Below are 19,244 nucleotides of genomic sequence, written 5' to 3'. Positions count from 1 at the left end.
TTTGCCTGTGTCCTTTGGGCTGACCACGGAGCCGGAGTCTAGGCCACTGAGGACATCAACAAAACACTGCAACTCACTGCACTGTTGAGAATCGAGGACTGGCCTCCATGGCACCCCAATGAGACCATATGTAACTGAGCATATGTGTCCCGGGGCTCCCACCATGGTACTTCCTCCTTGTAGATTCCACAGTGTCGTGGTCACTGGTGAGCACTCACACATCAAATATTAATGCAGGAAGTCAAGATGGCCCAGGGAGCCTGGCAGAACAGCCATGGCATGCTTAATAAGAGCAGGACCCCTTATTCTTAGGAACCTGAAGGAGAAAAGCTGCTTTGGGTGACAAAGGTCCTCCTGTCCCCTTCCCTTGTCAGAGGCTAGTCTTGGCAGCCTCCACATCCTGCTGGCATGGAGGGACAGTGAGGCAACCGAGGGGCTGCAATGGCTATAGTAGCTCTGCCTGCTGGGCACAAGTGGCTGGATGAAATAGAAAGAAATAAAGCAAGGCTGCCCCGCCTAGCCAGCATGGGCCTAGACAGCTGGCAGGAGCTGGCTTCTGATAGCCAAGCATGGGCTCCTAGGAAGACCCTTTAGGTAAACAGGCATGGTGGTGTGTTGTGCCAACTAGGCAGTAGACAGAAGGTGGGCTAGAGCTGGACCCAGCCATCTTCCACAAGCCTTAGGTCTCTACAGAGCTTTCATACCTGACCCCAAGAGCTGTACAGGTCGCTCGCTGACTGACACCCCTGCGACCTCAGAGAGATTTCTCTTGGCTGATTGGGTTTTTAGGTCTCTGCTTTTCCTTCAGCTTGGTTGGTTCAAAGGCTTGAGCTGTTGTTCTAGGACAAAACCCCCAGGGACTACACTGGAGGGCCTCTAGGTTAGCTGATAGCAAAAGTCATGTTCACAGGGAAGGAGTACCTTTGCCTGCCACTTAGCTGCATGTTCCCCTCCCTGTGACATTCAGGATAGACACAGTCAACATACATCCTTAGGGCCTGGGTCTGTTGGTGCTTTGGGAGGTACCACCAGTATGGGACTCTTTAGGGATGGAACTAGGGTCCCCAGTCCAGATGATACCTGCATAGCGAAGGAAGAGAAGGGCCTACTGTGTGCAGGTCACACAGTCACACAGTAGGTCTTCAGTGCAGTGACACTTTGAGCACTAATGGACACTCCCAGCTCTACTTTCCCTGAATACCTTCCCTAACTACACGTCTTCCTTGATCTCAGATCCACTTCTGCTCCTCCTGCCCTTCTTGTACACTGTTCCTGGTCTTAACCAGTTCCCACCTGCCTAAAACCTGGGCAAGAAGCTCTTCTCAACATCCTGAAGCCAGTGTTCACTCTACTCTTCTACCCCAAAAGACATTAGCAACACCAGGCCCTTGTGTTCCCCGGGAAGCCTGTGCCAAGCCTTGTCAGCCTGGGGAAGCCACACAGGGATTCTTCCTGGAGAAGGGAGATTAGCTAAACATCCTTAAAGAAGACAGGGAAAGAGAACACAGAAATGTTTCCTTTAAAGGGAAGGAGAGCAGATGGAAAGAGGGTTTATATTTATGAAATCTCCGGATATTACGGATGAAATGGATAACAGGGAAGGTTATTATCATTTCATTAGGGCACAAAGGAAGAAACAAACACGTTATTATGTGAAACCAAGAAGTTATGAACAAGGGAATCCAGCAGGGAAGTTATTAGCTGGGTTAATTAAAACAGAGCAAGCTGGTTGAGTAATTCCTCTGTAGAACACAACAAGGAGGGCATAATTCACTACCCTTAAGAAAAATACTCAGGGTTTGTCCTTTTTTTTTTTCTCGTTTACCAGAAAGTCTGCACTTTTGATATTGTCTTCACAAACCAAAAAGATTTATTCTTGTCAGAATCTAATTGATTTAGTCAGCACCAAGATGTTTTGCTAAAGCTTGTCCAATCCTGATCTGAAGAAAGGGAAACCCACTAGAGACTCCTGAGCAGAGACAGCCAGGGTGGCTCCCCTTCCCAGGATGGGGCCCCTCAAAGATCCACTGGGAACCCAGCCCACAGCATTATGGGAGCTGGCAACAGAGGGTAGGATGGACGAGGCTTCATTTGGCCTTGTAGTGTCCCTGTGGAATGCTGGACCCTGCAGCTATCTCTGTTGGCAACTAGCTTGAAAGGCAAATGACCATCCAGAATGCTGTCCCACCACCAAGCCACCCGACCCCAGGGCACAGCACCCTCTCTATTGGGCAGATCTTACATATCTGAGCTGCAGCTCCCTTAGAAAGCCAAGGGGACCCAAGGATGAGAGTCCTCAGAAAGCCAAGGCGATCCCATCAGCACTCGGGATTTTACTGTCTGCTTTACCTTATGAATTACAACAGGAGCTCTGAGTTTGCCCATGTGGTTTTCAGGGGTTACTTGTCAAGTTTGGGGACCAGAGAGCCAGAGTTTCCAAGTTCTGGGTCCCAGAGCACAGGCCCAGAGGCAAGCGCTGCCAGGGTGCTTGCTGAGGGCATAAGGCCTCCAAGCCATTCGTGGGCATGAGGAACATAGACCCTTACAGTTAGAGGGAAAACTATGACCTGCCTGAGGCCAAAGGACTAGCTAATGGGATGGCACCATCCCAAGCAGGGATGGTGCCAAGCAGTGTATCAAGTCTTCTAGCCTATTTCTGCTCCAGCTTAGCATGTCTCTGTGTTTCCAGGTTGTCTTGTCTAGCCATAGGCATCCTAGACATGCTGGAGTCCTTGGGTTACACTTCAGTAAGGCTTAGAGTCTGTGTTGCAGCCTTGGCTCCATACTCATCAATTGCCTGTTTTCTTTCATTTAAAAGCTGTATTTGGAAGGAGTGGATAGAGGACTCAGAGGCTAAGAGCACTTGCTGCTCTTTCAGAGGACCTGGTTTCAGTTCTTGCACTTACATGACAGCTTACAACCATCTGTGCCTCTGGTTCTATGGGATCCAGCACCCTCTTCTGGCTTCTGTAGGTATTGCACTCTCACATGGTACACATTCATACATGCAAGCAAAACACTCATATACACAAAATAAAATAAATATTTTAATACTATTTTTAGAGCAATTTTAGGTTCACAGGAAAACAAGAAAGCCCCTGTGCACTCTCTGCCCCCACACGTGTGTGACTTCTTTCTCTTCTTGGCATTCCACATCACAGTAGTGCTTTTGTGACAACTCACATATTGTCATCCAGAGGCCAGAGTTTACACTAGAGTCCACTTTTGCTATGTATTCTGCGAGTTTAGACAAATGTTTAATGACATATGTTCTCCATCTTACCATGTGCAACAGTTTTGGTACTCTAAAAGCCCTGTGCTCTGGATCTTCCCAACCTCTGACAACTGTTATACTTGTTACTGTCTCCAAAATACCATAAATTAGCATCATACTGTATTTCTTTCATTTTATAATATGCAATGTGAGTGACCTCTATGTCTTTTCATGGTTCTCTCTCTCTCTCTCTCTCTCTCTCTCTCTCTCTCTCTCTCTCTCTCTCTCTCTGTTTTTTGAGACAGGGTTTCTCTGTGTAGCTCTGCTATCCTGGAACTTGCTCCATAAACCAGGCTGGCTTCAAACTCACAGAGATCTGCCTGCTTCTGCCTCTGCAATGCTGGGATTAAAGACATGTACCACCACCACCCAACTTAGTAGCTCATTTTTAGCACTGAATGGTATACCATTATCTGGGTGAGCCATATTTTATTTATACACATATTGAAGGGCATTGAGAGAGCTTCTAAGTCTTGTGATACAGGAAGCTGTTACAAACATCTGTGTACAGTTTCTGTGTGGATATGTTTTTGACTCATTTGAATAACTAACAAGGAAATGAATGTAATTGCTGGTATAAGGGGGATGAATGAGCGTTTCTATTGCTCCATATTCTTGCCAACATTTGGTGGTGTCAGAATTTTGGAGATTGGCCATTCTAATAGATGTGTAGTGATATCTCATTATCATTTGAATTTGCAATTGCCTCATGATACGTGGTTCTCTCTCCCTCCTTATCCCTCTCCCTTCCACAGTTTTGTAGGTCAAATCCAGTACATGCTATGCAAAATCTAAGCCTAGAACTAAACTGAGCTATGTTCTTGGTCCTGGAACATCTTTTCAAATGCTTCTTTGTACCCTGCATGTCTTCCTTCATGAAGTATCTCACCCACTAGCCAATTATTTGGTTTTTTTTCATTGTTGAAATTGTAGAGGTTTTGTTTGTTTGTTTGTTTGTTTTGTTTATCAGTTCTTTCACTGGCTGTGATTTGCCAACACCCCCCTTGTGTACAGATTTTTTCCTTGTGGTCTTTTAAAGATTTATTTATTTATTTATTTATTTATTTATTTATTTATTTAATGTATATATGATTACACTGTAGCTTCCTTCAGACACACCAGAAGAGGGCATCAGTTCCATTCCAGATGGTTGTGAGCCACCATGTGGTTGCTGGGAATTAAACTTGGGACCTCTGGAGAACAGTCAGTGCTCTTAACCACTGAGCCATCTCTCCATCCCCTCTCGTGGTCTTTTAAAAAGCGAATGTTTAGTGAAGTCTGGCTTTTCAATCATCTCTTCCTGGATCATGCTTGTAGTGTTATAGCTGGAAGGTCATTGCTAAAGCTCAGGTCGTCTGTACTTTCTCCCATGTTGCCTTCTGGCAGCTGCGTAGCTTTTAATTTTACGTTTAGGTCTGAAGTCCACTTTGAGTGAATTTGTGTGAAGTCAGTCAGATTCATCATTTTGGAGGTGGCTGTGAACTTGTCCCAACATGATTTACTGAAGGCTCTCTCCACTCCTTTGCTGCTAGTCGAGTGACTGCATCTGGGTCTCCACTCTGTTCCACTGACCTGTTGATCTGTTCTCACACCAGTGCTGCTGGGCCTTGGTTTCTATCACTGCTCAGTAAGTCTTGAAGTCAGACTGTGTCAATCCTCTTTGGTTTTCTCCCTCAGTATGGGACAGCTATCCTAGGAGATATATAGATATACATATACATATATCTCCATCCTTATATAAACTTCAGAATCAATTTGTTCATATCCACAGAATCAACTTCCTGAGATTTTCATTGAGATACCACTGAATCTGTATACATCAAGTTACAAAGAACCAGCATGCTGACAATCGTGAGCCCACCTATGCTTGAACACGGCATAGCTCTCTATATTGAGTTCTTTGATTTTATAGTTTTACTAATGCAGATCTTGCACACCATTTGTTCGATTTATACCTAAGTAGTTCATCTTGGGGGCTGGGGGTGTGCTAATACAAACTTCAGGGTGAGTGATGCACATACATCTGCATGTGTACATGTGTAGAGACCAGATATCAACAGCACTTTTCCATCCTATTTGTTGAGACCAGATCTCTTACTTAAATCTGTTGCTCTCCAGGCTAGGTAGCCTGGCTGGCCAGCCAGCTCTATGGTCCTTCTGTCTGCCTCCCTGCCCTGGGCTTACATGTGCCACTGCAGACAGCTCTATTTTTTAATGTGTGTACTGGGGATAGAACTCAGGTCCTCAAGCTTACATGGCAAGCCCCTTACCTTCTGAGCCATCTTCCCATTCCCTGAAAATGTGTTTCTAGTTCCAATTTTACTTGTTCATTACTGATACATATTAAAGGTTACATTAACTCTTGCCTATTGATCTTGTAGGGTACAACCTTGCTGTGTGACAGCTATAATCACTTTGCCATTTGCTTTCAAAATAGACACCCCCTCAGGGGATAGTAATGGAATTTATTTTAGTCACAACACCCTCTGTTTCTTTACGGCTTTACTATACGCTCTTGCCTTTGTCTGGAACTTTCTTTCTTCCTTTCAGCCTCCACTCCAGATATCCCCTTCTTCCCCTGATTAATCTTCAAGGACTCAGAGAGGTCATGGTTTACTTTGGGGAACCTTCCCTGACCCTAGAAGTCTGGGTTAGCTGAACACTTCCACTTGCCTGCTTCTCTGGAAGATGTCATTCTGTCTGTCCTCGCGACCCTCTCGGCTCCTTTGAGAGGCAAACCACAGCAATGATGATGATAATAATAATAAACCCTGAGCTCTGCTGCAGGAAGTTAACCTGGGTTAATTCATTTGATCCGCACAGATGTGAACAGGAATGGGAATCTCTGCCCTGGACTCCCCTCAGCATATAAAACAAGACGCAGACACCTAGGTTGGCCTCTAAGCCATGGGGGATAGATCTAAGGCTCCCTGCTGTTCAGCTGCAGTCCTCACTGGACCTCAACACAGAAAACACATCCATGCCTCTGACCCCTCACCTGTGCTGTCCTCCCTGTTTGGGATGCCCCCCTGGGGGGTCTTGTTCCTCTGCTATGACTTCCACACTGCTGCTTCGACACTTGTTTTCTAGAGAGTCCATTTTGGTCATAAGCCTAAGCAAGTTTATAAAAAGGAAACTTGAGGAACTCTGAACCTCGCAACCCTCCAGCATCTCTGGTTTTTCGTGAGAGTCTTGCTTGGCTGTTCCTCATAACGTCCCTGCCTTGTTCAGTTATTGCGTTTGATTTGCACTCCATATGGTGACGTCAGCGGCGTGTTTGTCACTGGAGTGGTTCCCTAAGATCTCGTGGGTAATATCCACTGTTTCTCCTTTAGAGCCTTGTGTTGGTTTTCTAATTCAATTTTGTTTTCCCAAATATTTGTGTGCCAAATACAAGTAAGAGACCATATGTCTGGCCTTTCAATCTGGCAGCTGGGGACTGCCTTCAACATAACTGTTTTTCTGTATCCCTAGCTTGCATGTTAGAGCCCTGCTCAGTAGAATTGTACTATCACAAAGCTGAATGCTTAGCCTGTAACTCTCTCCCCACCTCCATCCTAACACAAACCAAACCTTAGAACCTAGGACATGGAAGAGGGAGGGCTCTGCAGCTTTCTCCAAAGATGCTTATCAGTCTAACACTGCATCTCTCATCCTGTCACCTCCAAGGCCCCGCCTCTCTCCAGAGTATCATTTACTGCAGCGCTCCAAGGAACTCCGCAGGTCATTCTCTCTTGCTTCCAATGCACACAAGACAAACATAGGATGGGGTCCCTGGCAAGTACTTCCTGCTTTGGAGGCCTAAGTGGTAGAAGTGGGGAGGGCTAGTAACACAACACTTGATATGTTGACGATAAGCACAGACTCAGAGCTCTGAGGGCTGAGGCTGTATTCTGTGGATAGAGTGCCCACCTAGCATGCACAAAGCCCTAAGTTTGATCCCCAGCATCTAATAAATCCGGGGTTGTGGTACACACCTGGAATCCCTGCCCTTGGGAGGGGGATGCTGGAGGATTCAAAGCTCAAGGCCATCTGTGGCTATATAAAAAGTTAGAGGGCAGCCCAGGATACATGAGATCCTGAAGAGGGGGGAATTTTTTAGAGAGAGAGAGAGAGGAGAGAGGGAGAGAGAGAGACCAACCTAACAGCGTTGCCTGCTTGACCTATGCTCAGACTGAAGAAAGCTGGCCTGACTCCCTTGCCCTGGGAGGCTACTAATGTCAGAAGCATCTTGGGCCTGCTTCCACAAGCAAGAACAGTTGCATCTGCATAAAACCTATGTGAACATTCTCTCTGTCAGGATAGAGAGGCTATTTGCCGTACAAAACAAAGGTTGCTTCCAAGTGTTCCAGTCCCTCCCTTCAGCCACTGAAGTCCAACCCTCGTGGGCAACTCTTCAGATCTGCAACACACACACACACACACACACACACACACACACACACACATACACACCTAAATCCCTGCCGCCTCTGGTTCCCTCCACCCGCTGGCTGGCCGCCTTTTAGACTTTCCACTCCCCTGGCTGTACAGCCATGTTACTCACTGGCTCACCTAGGTCTCGGAAATGCCCCTCCTCTGCTTTTTCACATCCACAGTTTGGCTCCTTCCTGGTCTCTACGGACATCTTCCCAGGTGGCTCTGCTTGGCCTTCCTCTGTGTCCTTTTTCACTGGCTGTTTGTTTGTTTGTTTGTTTGTTTGTTTGTTTTTTCTGCCCTGGTGATGTTAATGGTGCCCTCTGAAAGCTCTGCCTTCCACTCTGACCTCTTCGGCTACATGTTCAGGTGTCTGCTCAACATAGCCTGCTGGCAGCTCAACCCAACCTTTCTGAAGTCTTCAGGCAGCCTTCCCCTGCTCGCCCAGCTCCTATCAGTGTCTAGTCACTGATGCTGAAAATTGCAGGCTTTGTATGGATGCTTCCCAGGCTCATGTTGGACCCCCAGTTTCCTCTCGTTCTACAAAACCAGCAATGCCTTCTCTACTTTCCTAAGGGCCCTGAACAGAACAAGGAATGTGGATGCAAGTTTTCACTGTAGGTGATATAGAAAGGATGGCTGCAGTCATTGCTCTGTGGATGCAGGTTTTCACTGTAGGTGACACAGAAAGGATGGCTGCAGTCATTGCACAGCAGAGCATCTTCAGCCTTTTGTGGCTTAGCACATCAATTTCATCACCTGGTGTGATGGCTTCACCTGGTGCCACTTCCTTCATCTCTGAGTCTCTTGCAGTGACCACTGGGGTGTTTGTTTGGTACAGGGTCTTACTATGTAGCTCTGGCTGACCTGAAGCTCACTATGTAGTCCAGGCTGCCTCTGATTCACAAAAATCTACCTGCTTCTGCCTCCTGAGTACTGTACCCCAACACCCAGCAATCAACAGAATTTAACCCCTTTCACCCATTACACAGCCTACCTACCTCTTCTGTAGCTCAGTGGTTCCCAGAACACAGTCCACACGTAATTACTTGGAGGCCATTGTATTTTGTAACTCTAATCACTTTAGCGGTAGGGCTTAGCTAATGCAATACCCCCTACAAAAGAACACCTTGCACTATTTACAAAACTAACTATGTGACCCAAAGACCTGACAGAGCTTCAAAATGCAAAGCTCTTGGGAAAAAAAATAAGCCGTAGATCTTCATACCGTGAGTTGGAATTCTTCCAATTTGATCATAAAAAGATAAATGGCCTGATTTTAAAATGGGCATGTACAATTTTTTTTAAATTTTACATATAGATGTAAAATAATGCACACATACATATATATAGCATTATACCCCCAAAGATAACAGAATAAAACTATCAGGTAATAGCATATCAAAGATGTGGGGAAGTCAGAAAGCTTATGAGAATGTAAATGTCCTGACTGCTGTAGGAAGCCCACAGGTTGGCAGGTCCTCAGCCAGGTAAACAGAGTTACCACATAGCCAGCTATCACACTACCAGGTGGATTTCAGAATAAGAACACATGCCACTAGAAAACGAGACACAAGTGTTTGCAGAAGGGTTGTATACTGCCAACACCAATGTATAGATAATATCCATGCGTGGAATTCTATTTAGCAGTAAAAAGAATGAAGTGCTGTTCCACGCCACGCCACAGATGAGCCCTGGAAGCATTATACCAAGTGGAAGATGTGAACCAAAGAAGGGAATGTGTTTTTTATAAATTATCCCAACCGGGGCAAATGCATAGAGAGTTGATCACTGACTGCCTGGAGCAGTTGCTACAGTATGTAGTGTTTCTTTTAGGGGTGAAGAAACTGTCTGAAGATTTATGTAGTGATGACTACACAGTTCTATAAATAGGCAAGAATTTTTGAATTATACACTTTACGTGGAACATTTGTATGGTATATGAATTATACTGCAATTAGTTTAAAATGTAGTAATACGAGGAGCATTGTTGATAGGGGCGTGTTCTAGAGAGCTTTAAGTGCCAATTTGAGTTGTGAGGACTGAATTCTCTAGGGCCAGTTCTTTTTTTTTTTTTTCTTTTTTTCAATTAATTAATTACTTTACTTATTCACTTTACATCCAGCTCACTGCTAGGGCCAGTTCTTTTTCAGAAGATATTTCATATACTATCTGCATCAGTAGAAATAAATACCATGTTCCAACCTCACCCAAGAGACTGTAATTCAGAACTTTCTGGATGGGGTTAATATTCCACCCATACAGCAAGCACTCCAAGTAAGGCAGTAGCTTATGACTGCAACTCAGCCCCCGTGATGACACAGTCCCCCTGTTTTCTTATCATGAGCTTCACAGATGGCCACCCCCTACCCGCCCCCCCACACCCCACGTCTCACAGCCTTATCTCCCATGGGGCCCTTCACACGACTTTTATATTAATCAAGATAAAAATCTTTATGGTCTGAACTTACCCCTTAGTTCCCACTCTTGCTAGGTTATCCCATGCTCCAGGAGAAAGTCCCCTATAGCACGGCATCTGTGTTTGTGAAGCAGATCTCACCTCCATCCTTTCATTTTAACCAGCCCATTATCTGGAGCTGACCACCCACGCCTTTCATAATCTAAAACGCTACGTATCCCTGCTGCTTGCTCATGAGCCAGCGAGGCTCACACGTGTTCGAAGAGCATGCCTGTGGGTGAGGTGGCCCATCCTGGTACGTGTCTACTGTACAGTAATTGAGTGGGTCACACTTCAGCGGGGCCTTCAGTGCACAGGGTACAGGGTGGCAGTCAGTTTCTTCTGAGGAGGTCAGGGTCCTCCCTGGGGACCCGAAGATCTGGGGCCTACATCAGATAGCACTGGAATTCAGACAGGACCTGGGGGGCCCTGGCCACCACTGAGCTTGTCGTGCCCTGACAGTGCCACTGGCGCCAGCTCTTCTCGGAGCCTTGCAACTGCTGAGCTGAATCCTTGTTCCAACTGGTGACCCCGGACAGAAAGGCCTTGACCACCTCATTGTCCTCGCTCACTAAATCACCCTGACTCCGCAGCAGGAGAGGAGGCGAGAAAGGCATTCACAGCCTATTTGTTAATGAGCTCTTAAAAATTAAACGATGATTGTCAGATAACTATTTTACAATGCAGCCAGAGCCCCTCGCAACTACTTCAGTAATTACATTAAGCCATTCTATTTGCAAGAGGCTAGCAGGAAACAAACCATTAATTAGTATTATGTTTTCCCTCCCACTGCCCCTTCCTCCCCACAAGCCCTTGGATTATGGAAGCCACGCCCTGAAGCCAGAGAGCTGGGGTGCACTCTGGAAGACTGAGTGCTCCATAGAGCTTACTGGTGAGGAGAGTGGAGAGTGTGAGGGAAAAAATCCCGATTGTGGTGGGCCCGGTGGGCCCTGAGGTCTACTGTGGCCTAAGGTCTCCTGAACAGGGACCCAGTGCGGCCCCGTGTTCATTCCTTTGGTTCTGGAGTAGAGTAGTTGACAGTTGTGGGGCAAGCTGAGCCCAATGTGGGCATGTTCCCAGGGGCCTCAGAGCCAGTGGGTGGGGCGGGCACCTGGGCAAACAGATTTAAGAAACAGTCAGGAATGAATCAAGGACGGTTTAAATATGCAGAAATGCAGTTCATACCTTTGGGCAAAAATAATCCCAAACAAAGTTATGTAATGGGTGGGAGGGCTCTCATAGGAGGGACGAGGCCTCAAGGTACAAAGGGTTTGAATGAATGGGTGAGAGAGACTGCAAAAGGAGTGGGAGGGACCAGGAGAATCTGGCCACAGTTGGTCCACGAAGCCATTGCTGGGGAGTAACTGTGCCTGTGGAGATGCAATGTTCCTTGTGGGACCCTGAAGGGCCGTTAGAGGAAGGCAGCACGACATTCCATTTGTGAGGTGGCCTTAATATCCCTGCCAATGTGTGGCTTTCTTAGTCCTGAAGTGGTAGGGATAGGGAAAGGCTGGTGGGCAAAGGAGTGGAGTTTGAGGTGCCATAGTGTCTCTTGTAAGTTAGCACACCTCTCTTAGACCTCCATATTCTCATCCCTGGCTCACAGCCTGACCCCAGCCCTTTCTGACAGGTTCTTCCCTGTTCTTCCACCGAAAGTTCACAATGCTCGTGCCCTTCCTTACCTGGTCAAGCTTCCCAGGAGCAGCAACTTAGATGACACCCTATTCCCAACAGATCTGTGCTTCCCTGTGTTAAGTGTGGTCCTCCCTCCGTCCTTGAAGACAAGACCTTTTGTATCCTGCAGTTCCCTGCACTGACTAAACTGGTTATAAAGCAGGTGCTGGGCAGGTGCTATCACACTGGACACGGAAGCAGCAGAAGGGGTGGTCGGGGAGAGGGGAATGGGTCGTGCACCCTGCATGCTGCAAAGCATAAGAAAGACTACCTGAGGAGCCCTGGGCCCAGGGATGGGACTGGTGGCCCTGGAGATGCAGAATCTTTTAGAGGGGAGAGCTGTGTATAAAGTATGTCAGAATGCACTCAGCTGCACATCAGTCAGAACCCCAAAACCATGCAACCAATTAGACAGGGGCTTGTGGTGGCCACACAAAGGCTGCTGCTCCAGATTGGCACAGAGGGAACCACCCTTACCAGGAGCTTGGGTGGCAGAAGTAAGGTAGAGAGAACAGATTTTGAGAAACACTGAAGTCAGCTTTGTCATCTCCTTCTCTTTGTCATGAGGGTGGTGATATTGATTAAATGTTGTTGCAAGAATTTCTAAAGCACACAGTGGCCCAGTGCAGGAGTTCAGAACTCCTGGAGCCATACATAGTTGCTGCTCCCTGTGGACAGTCCTACAGACACCCATTAGCAAGCCTTGGAAACATAGAGGGTTCCAGAGAACTAATGTGCAACCTGCCAGAGGCAAAAGAGGATTGCTAGAGGGCTGGCCGCCATGCTCAATGGCAAGGGACAAAGTTTCCATAGCTGGGGACATACATACCTGAGTCTCTGAGCTCTACTTTGGTGGCTGATTGCTGGAATGATCCTGCTGAGCTCTGGGTTCACAGGGAAATAGTTGCCAGGGCTCAAAAGAAAAATATGTCTTCTCCAAGGACCAAAGGGAGGGAGGATAGCCTGGCTGAACTGAAAAGGGACTGTGGGTCTCCTGCTCGTTTCTGTATCTGGCTTGGTCTTCATGGAAGCTGCAGGCCATTTTGGGAGCCATAGCTTCAGGTTTCTAGTGGTGTACACCTTGTGATTCGTGTTGGCACTTTTCTATGATGCAAATGGGTGCTCTGGGAGTTCCAGGGGTGGGAGGGGATTTGGGTAATAAGAACAAGACAGTCTTTGAGAGCTGCCACAGCTACTCTGAAGCTGTGAGGATGTCCATTGGGAATTCCCCAAACAAGCCAAAGATGGCATGGGTACCTGCACCCAGACCAGGCTTGGGAAGTTGGGCTGTGGTCCCAGGAGAGGCTGAGCCTGGGGTGACAGGGCTGGGCTGGGTAGGGCTAAGCTGGGCAGGGCTGAGAGAGAGAAGAGAAATGTTGGCCTCCAGGCTCCTGGATGCCTATACTGGGCAAGGCTTCTTGTTTCCTTGGGTGGTGACCAGGAGTTTCTCCCATTGTGCCAGCTGGGCCTGAAGTGTCTTCCTCTGCCTCTTCTAGAGGAGCCTCTGCTGTTCTCTCAGGGATGGAAGCTGGCTCGCCTGACCTCCCAGAGCTGGTGGAGATATATAAGCAGACACTCTGAGAAGCTGGCTCTTCACAACCTCCGCTAGTCCAGGGTGTAAGCAGCAGGGCAGTAGACAGTTGCTTCTGGGAAGTAGGGTTCTTCCAGGTTGCTGATCCACACACTCATGTGTCCCCAGGGTGAGACTGGTAGTAGCTAAGCCCTTACAAATGGTGTCTCTGGCCCCCAGGCCAGCAAAGAAGTCATTATGTTGTTACATAAATAAATTATGTACTTACACGGGAGTTGGTGTATAGGTGCCGGTTAGCATGATTGCTATGCAATTATGCACTTAGCTTGAAGAGGGAGGCAGGCAGATGGGCTGAATCACCCCCATCCCGGGGGGAGGGGGGAGAGAGCTGGCTCCCACCCCTCACCTCAGTGAGAACCGTGACCCAGAACCACAGCAAATGAGGTGCTAGAGGCTTGCTGGAGTCTCTGTAAGGTTCAGGCAACAAGCCCCAAGGCTACACTCTGGCAGTAGCCTCTGGAGTGCTTACTCACCTGAAGCAGGCCTGATTCCCTGCTGCAGGCTTTCAGCCAGGCCCTGACTGCCTCCTTGAATTGACAAGGAAGAGCTTCCGCCAAGCCAAGAAGCCACACAAGAGGCTATAGGGGAGCATGGCTCTGGGAGAAGAGCAGTAACTGCTCCTCTCTGCACGAACCCTAGAGTCCTCAGATGGAAGGAACCCAATATAATCTAGTACTCCAACCCTACTTCTCCAGGTTGGGAAGCAAGCCAGAGAAGGAAAGTGACTCGTCCAAGCAGACGCAGCAGGCCTTGGGGACTCTGGAAGTGAAGCCTGGCCTGCTTCTTGCCTCCCCACACACATGCATGCATTCCACACACATACACACACCACACACACCACACACACATGCATATGCACACAGACACACAGGCACGCCCACACATACACACACAGGCACACACACCAGATGCATGTGTATACACACACACCACAGACACCACACACACCACACATGCATGTGCACACACACACACACACACACACACACACACACACACACCATCACTGGGGCTGCTCCAGTTTCTCACTTCCTCTCAGTCTTGCTTCAGCCCTGCCCAGGCCTGTCTGTAGCCTCACCTCTCCCCTCCTCTGCTCTCCCCTTGCTGCCTGGCTTTTCTTCGCCCGGCCCCTGGAGCCAAGGGAGGCTCCGTGCTGGCTTTGGCCAGTGCTTTTCCTCTCCTATGCCAGCTTCTGGGGATCCTCATCAGATGGCCTTGCCCCTTCTCATCTGCCTTCTTCTTTCTCCAAAGAGGGTCTAAAATGAAGAAAAGACACTAAACTAAACAAGGAGCATGAGTTATCCTCTTGGTCTATGAGTGGATGGGCTGAACCACAGGAGCCTCGTAACATTGGGACAGTGATGTCCACCCACAGCAGCCCCCATAACCAAGAGCCCACCGACCTGTGTTCTTTGGAAGCAAAGGGAAGGGAATGAGGCTAAAGGGTAAGGCCAGAGGTGAGGCATTACACTTTAGCTCTATGGGCCTGAGCTCTGAGCACCAGAAGCCCTCCTCAGGTGCCCTTGATTCTCAGAGATCATAGATGAATTTCCTCAGTCATTCAGTAATACAATCCTGGAGACCCCTACTGAAAGGGAGCCAGATGTTGTTCAGAGTATCATGGGCTGCCAAGGGCTGGGTCTGGAGCCTCAGAGAGCTAACTCCAGCCCCTACTGATGCCAGAAGACTGTGCATTCTCTCTCTCTCTCTCTCTCTCTCTCTCTCTCTCTCTCTCTCTCTCTCTCTCTCTCTCTCTCTCATGTGTGTGTGTGTGTGTGTGTGTGTGTGTGTGTGTGTGTGTGTGTGTAGCACCTCAGAGTGATAAGCTAGGGTGTGGCTACAGAAGTAAGCTCACTAAGCCTTGAGCTTTCTCCAAAAGCTTGAGTGTCCCCAAGTCATTGCAGCCACTCACATTCCTAGACCAAGGATTCCAGGACACATGTCCCCACTATGTGACCTAGGTCCCCAGTAGGGAAAACAAACCAAACTTTGGGTCAGGGCAAACTGAGCCCAAGCCCAGATGCCTGAGCATCTGCCACAGCCCTTCTCCTCAAAGTCCTTTGCGTAAGGGAGATGAATGCCAGAATACCTCTGAGCGACACAAGAAACCTTCTATCACTTACTAGTGCTCAAGCTTCAGGCCAGGGTATAAATCCGTGAAGAGGAGAGGCCTGTTTTATCCTCTCTGATAGAGCCTGGACTGCCCCTGCCTGGGGTGGGCCAGAGCTGGACTCTGCATGCCCCTTGGGATACAACTGGCAGCAGCCAGGAGCCGCTACATTCTGGGGCTCTGGAAGAGTGAGTTTCTCAGACTTTATGGAAGCTCTGGGGTCCATGAGAATTTCTGTGGCCCTTCAGGGAGTAAAGAGAGTAGCCTTTAGCTCTGTCCCTCCTTTGATGGCCTCCCCAGGTAGAGAGCAGAAACAAGAAGAGGAGGCTCATGACTTGGAGGGGTTAAATGGGGATGACTGAGGGTAAGGCCAGCCTCATCTTTTCTGAGAACTTTTCAATTCTTTTGGCAGAGCTTGTGGCTCAGCAATGGCTTGGGGGCCAAGGGGAGCATCTTCTGGTGCAGGGGCCTCCAAAAAAAGACCAATTAATGCTACCCCTCATTTGAAGCAACCGAGGCATCTCAGAAACAATTCCCACGGGCGAGGCTGCAGGTGAGATGGCTTAGCAGAAAAGGCGCTTGCCACCAAGCCTGACAGCCTGAATTTGGACCTCAGGAACCCACGTGGTGAAAGAGGAGAACAACCAGCTACCACAAGCTGTGTTCTGACCTCCGCGTACACACATGCCCACACACATACACGTGAACACACACAAATCTAATAAATAAAACTGCGATGCTTTTAAATAAGACTCCCCGTGGAACAGCAAATCCAAGGAGAAGAGGCAAAGTCTCGCTCAGTCCCTAAGACTACTTTGCTGGAGATGTTTACAGGTAAGAATCTTGAAACCCCAGAGTCTCAGGGCGGAAAGAAAGGTAGTATGGGGTTATTGTTGGTTTTTTTTTTCCTCCTTCCTCTTTTTACTCAAAGGTATTTTTGCACATGACTCAAACAAGTCTAAACTTTCCTAAACTTCAAAGTTTGCTCATGGCACAGCCTCAAAGTGGAAGGGAAGATGTTAAAAGGGGAAAAGAGAAAAAAAAAAAAAACAGTTTGTAAGCCAGTGAAGTATTGTGTGGTTGTTGCTCACAGGAACGGAACTGACTTGTGTTGCTTTTAGAATCCCATTGTGAAACAGGCTTTGCAGGGTGCTCTCTCCCCGCTGTCCACAGGCTCACTCACTCAGCAGCCTGGGGTAAGAGAAAGGCTTGTGGCCACAGGCCTGCTCACAGGTCATTTTCAAGCTCTCAGCAGGAGAGGGAGCATGCCTGCATCACCACCTCCTTGCCCCCACAGTCCCACCTTCCCTGGAGAAGTTTTGCATAGTAGGTGAGAGGAAAAGACACTGCTGACAGCTGACATGCTCCCCTGCACCTTCCAGTGACAGGGGTGCCACTTCCAGCGACTGGGCCACAAGATAGGGCCCATGCCCACTCTCTCCTACCTTCTCCAGCCAAGCCGTAGGGTTGTGACCATTAGCACAGGCTATGAGAGAGCTGCATGGGTTCCTAGCTCTGTCCTGCCACTAAACCTGTCACTGGCTCAGACAGATGTATTCATTACCCTGTGCCATCCTTGTCTGCAAAATGCAATGATTGCAGGCCTCCTTTCCAGAGAGAACTCAGTTAATGTAAAGTTAACTCCTCTCCTGGCATCTGTTTTTTTTCTGCCAAAACCCCTCATCTGCTCCCCCACCCCGAAATCTCACCCATCCTTAAAGATCTTCATGACCCCCTTCCCCTCCACTCAGGGCTGTGTCCGAATGCTCTCGCCCCCTGGAGAGAGCTTGCACCCCTGGAATTTCCATGGCATGTCTGACTTGCGTCATTCATAAACTGCCATGGGCTGCCAGGACAGCCGTGCCAGGAATGGCTCTCTTCCACTGCCCCCACTGCTATCCTCAGCTACTCTCTTCTAGCGGGAGAGTCACTTAGTTGTCCAAATGACCGGTCTCAACAACCCTTCATGTGCCAGGTAGTAGAGTCAACAGCCTTAAAGAGGTCTGAGCTAATGGGGAAATGGAGATGGGAGCCACAGACAGAAAGTAAAGCTGCTTCTATGGACAAGGAAGAGGCATCTGGGACACGCGCAGGCTCGGCTAGGACGCGCCCTTCGCCCCCTCTCCTCCATAGCACATTTAGAAACAGCTCACAGCTCTTAAATAAGCCCAGGGTTCCACTGGGCAGGCAGTGTCCTGGTTGATTGGACTGCTACTTACCTTCTCTCCTGGCTTTTCTCAGAGCACGTGTACCGCTCTCCACCCTCATACATAAATGCACACACATGCCACACACACACACACATACCTTGGCACCCTGACTGTCTTGATTTTGCAAAAGCACCAAAGCTTCCTGCCCCAGGGCTCTTGCACACACTACTGCCTCCTTTTGTCTGCTTGCTCCACAGACTCCAGAATAAATGTTGCCTATGAAGTCCTCCCTTGATACAGCTTGTTCCGTCCATCCTCTCGTAGATCAGCATACAGAAGTGGTTGCTGAATGAACAGATCTTAATATGTAGCACAGACTTAATCCATTATTCGTGTAATCAGCTGTTTGTCCATCCTCACCGAGGCTGTAACCGTGGTGGTAAGGTCAGCGCAGATCTGTCTGGGACCCAGCCACATCTTTCACACCTAGCAATGCGTCTAAAACATAGGAAGCCTTCCCACGTCTCCATCAAGTAGACAGACTAAGCAATGGGTCAGGCCAAGAAGGGAGAGTGCCACCTGAACAGGAATGTTGGTTTAGAGAATGCAAGGGTATGGATAGGAGAGCAAGCGTGTGTGTAGCCTGCAGATCTGTAAGGCAGAGACACAGACTTAGAGCTATGAGCTATGAACTGGGGCCCAGCAGGATAGGATTCAGCTGCCTGGGCCGAGTTTGGATTTAGTGGGTAGTAATGGTGGATGCAGGGGTTGGGTGTGGGTCTTAGAAAGCTTACTTTGGATGAACTTGGAGTGTTCAGGCTGAGAGACCAAAGTCAGGGGACAGGAGGAGACAGGGAGTGAACTGAAGTGATGTCCAGTCAGAAGGGAGGGACCATAAGAATGACAGTTTGGAAGCTGCAGGAGCAAAGGCTTAGAGAAGTCTTCTTGGGATCCCTTAGCATCTCCTTCACAGAGCAAAGCTACAGAAAGCAGGGCAAGTACTCACTGTGCCTTACTGTGGTGGAGAGAAAGGGGCTGGCCCTTTCTCTGACTTAGCCTCCCCTGAAGTCGCCCCTGATAAGACTCACTTGAGGCCCCAGGAGCACCAGAGATCAGCTTGCTACGCGGACACCATCTCTTTCTGTGCTTCCCCCTACCAAGTTTGGCCTACAGCTAGGGGCAGGCAGCCCCCCCCCCCCAAGTCAGCCCCGGAGCCCCAGGATTCCTGGCCTTGACCCAGACAGAGTCCTTGCCTTCTGCAGACTGTCCTGAGGAGGCCTCTGTCCTGAGAAGCACTGGGACCCTCTGCTAAGGAGACAGAGGACTGGCCAGGATGATCTTTGACTGGGATTCTAGTAAGGATGGCTGTAAGGGGACACCTCAGGCAGAACTAGGCAGGCAAACCGCAGGCTCAGGCTTTCTGGGAGCCAGGAGAGGGAGAGTCTTTGCTGTGTAACCCTTTCAGCACCACACCCAGACAGGAGGCAGGAGCCCGGCGTGCTTGCCGACAGCCCTCAACCAGCGTTTTGTGGGATGTGTGCTTAGGGCAGGGGGCGGTGCAGCCGCCTCTG

The 19,244-nt window shown here is 48.7% G+C and overlaps 1 protein-coding gene and 1 long non-coding RNA gene across 9 annotated transcripts in view; one reads left to right on the top strand and one right to left on the bottom strand.

Moving 5' to 3' along the window:
• The window catches only part of Nrg2 (neuregulin 2), a 182,952-nt gene that overhangs the window by 108,953 nt on the left and 54,755 nt on the right, over positions 1-19,244 (top strand). The window lies entirely within an intron of this gene.
• On the bottom strand, positions 243-19,153 carry Gm41694. Of its 2 annotated transcripts, XR_003952633.1 has the most exons (4): positions 17,831-19,153; positions 14,492-14,669; positions 12,652-13,373; positions 243-4,966 (listed from the first exon to the last, which is right to left on the bottom strand). It is a non-coding gene; the product is annotated as a predicted gene, 41694 (long non-coding RNA). The 2 variants fall into 2 exon arrangements; XR_001782447.2 differs by having other exon boundaries at positions 243-13,373.

This window comes from Mus musculus, chromosome 18 (genome assembly GCF_000001635.26).
Source record: "Mus musculus strain C57BL/6J chromosome 18, GRCm38.p6 C57BL/6J".
NCBI lineage: Eukaryota > Metazoa > Chordata > Mammalia > Rodentia > Muridae > Mus > Mus musculus.
Note: the sequence above shows the minus strand (reverse complement) of the source record. Positions and strands in the feature narration are given on the sequence as shown.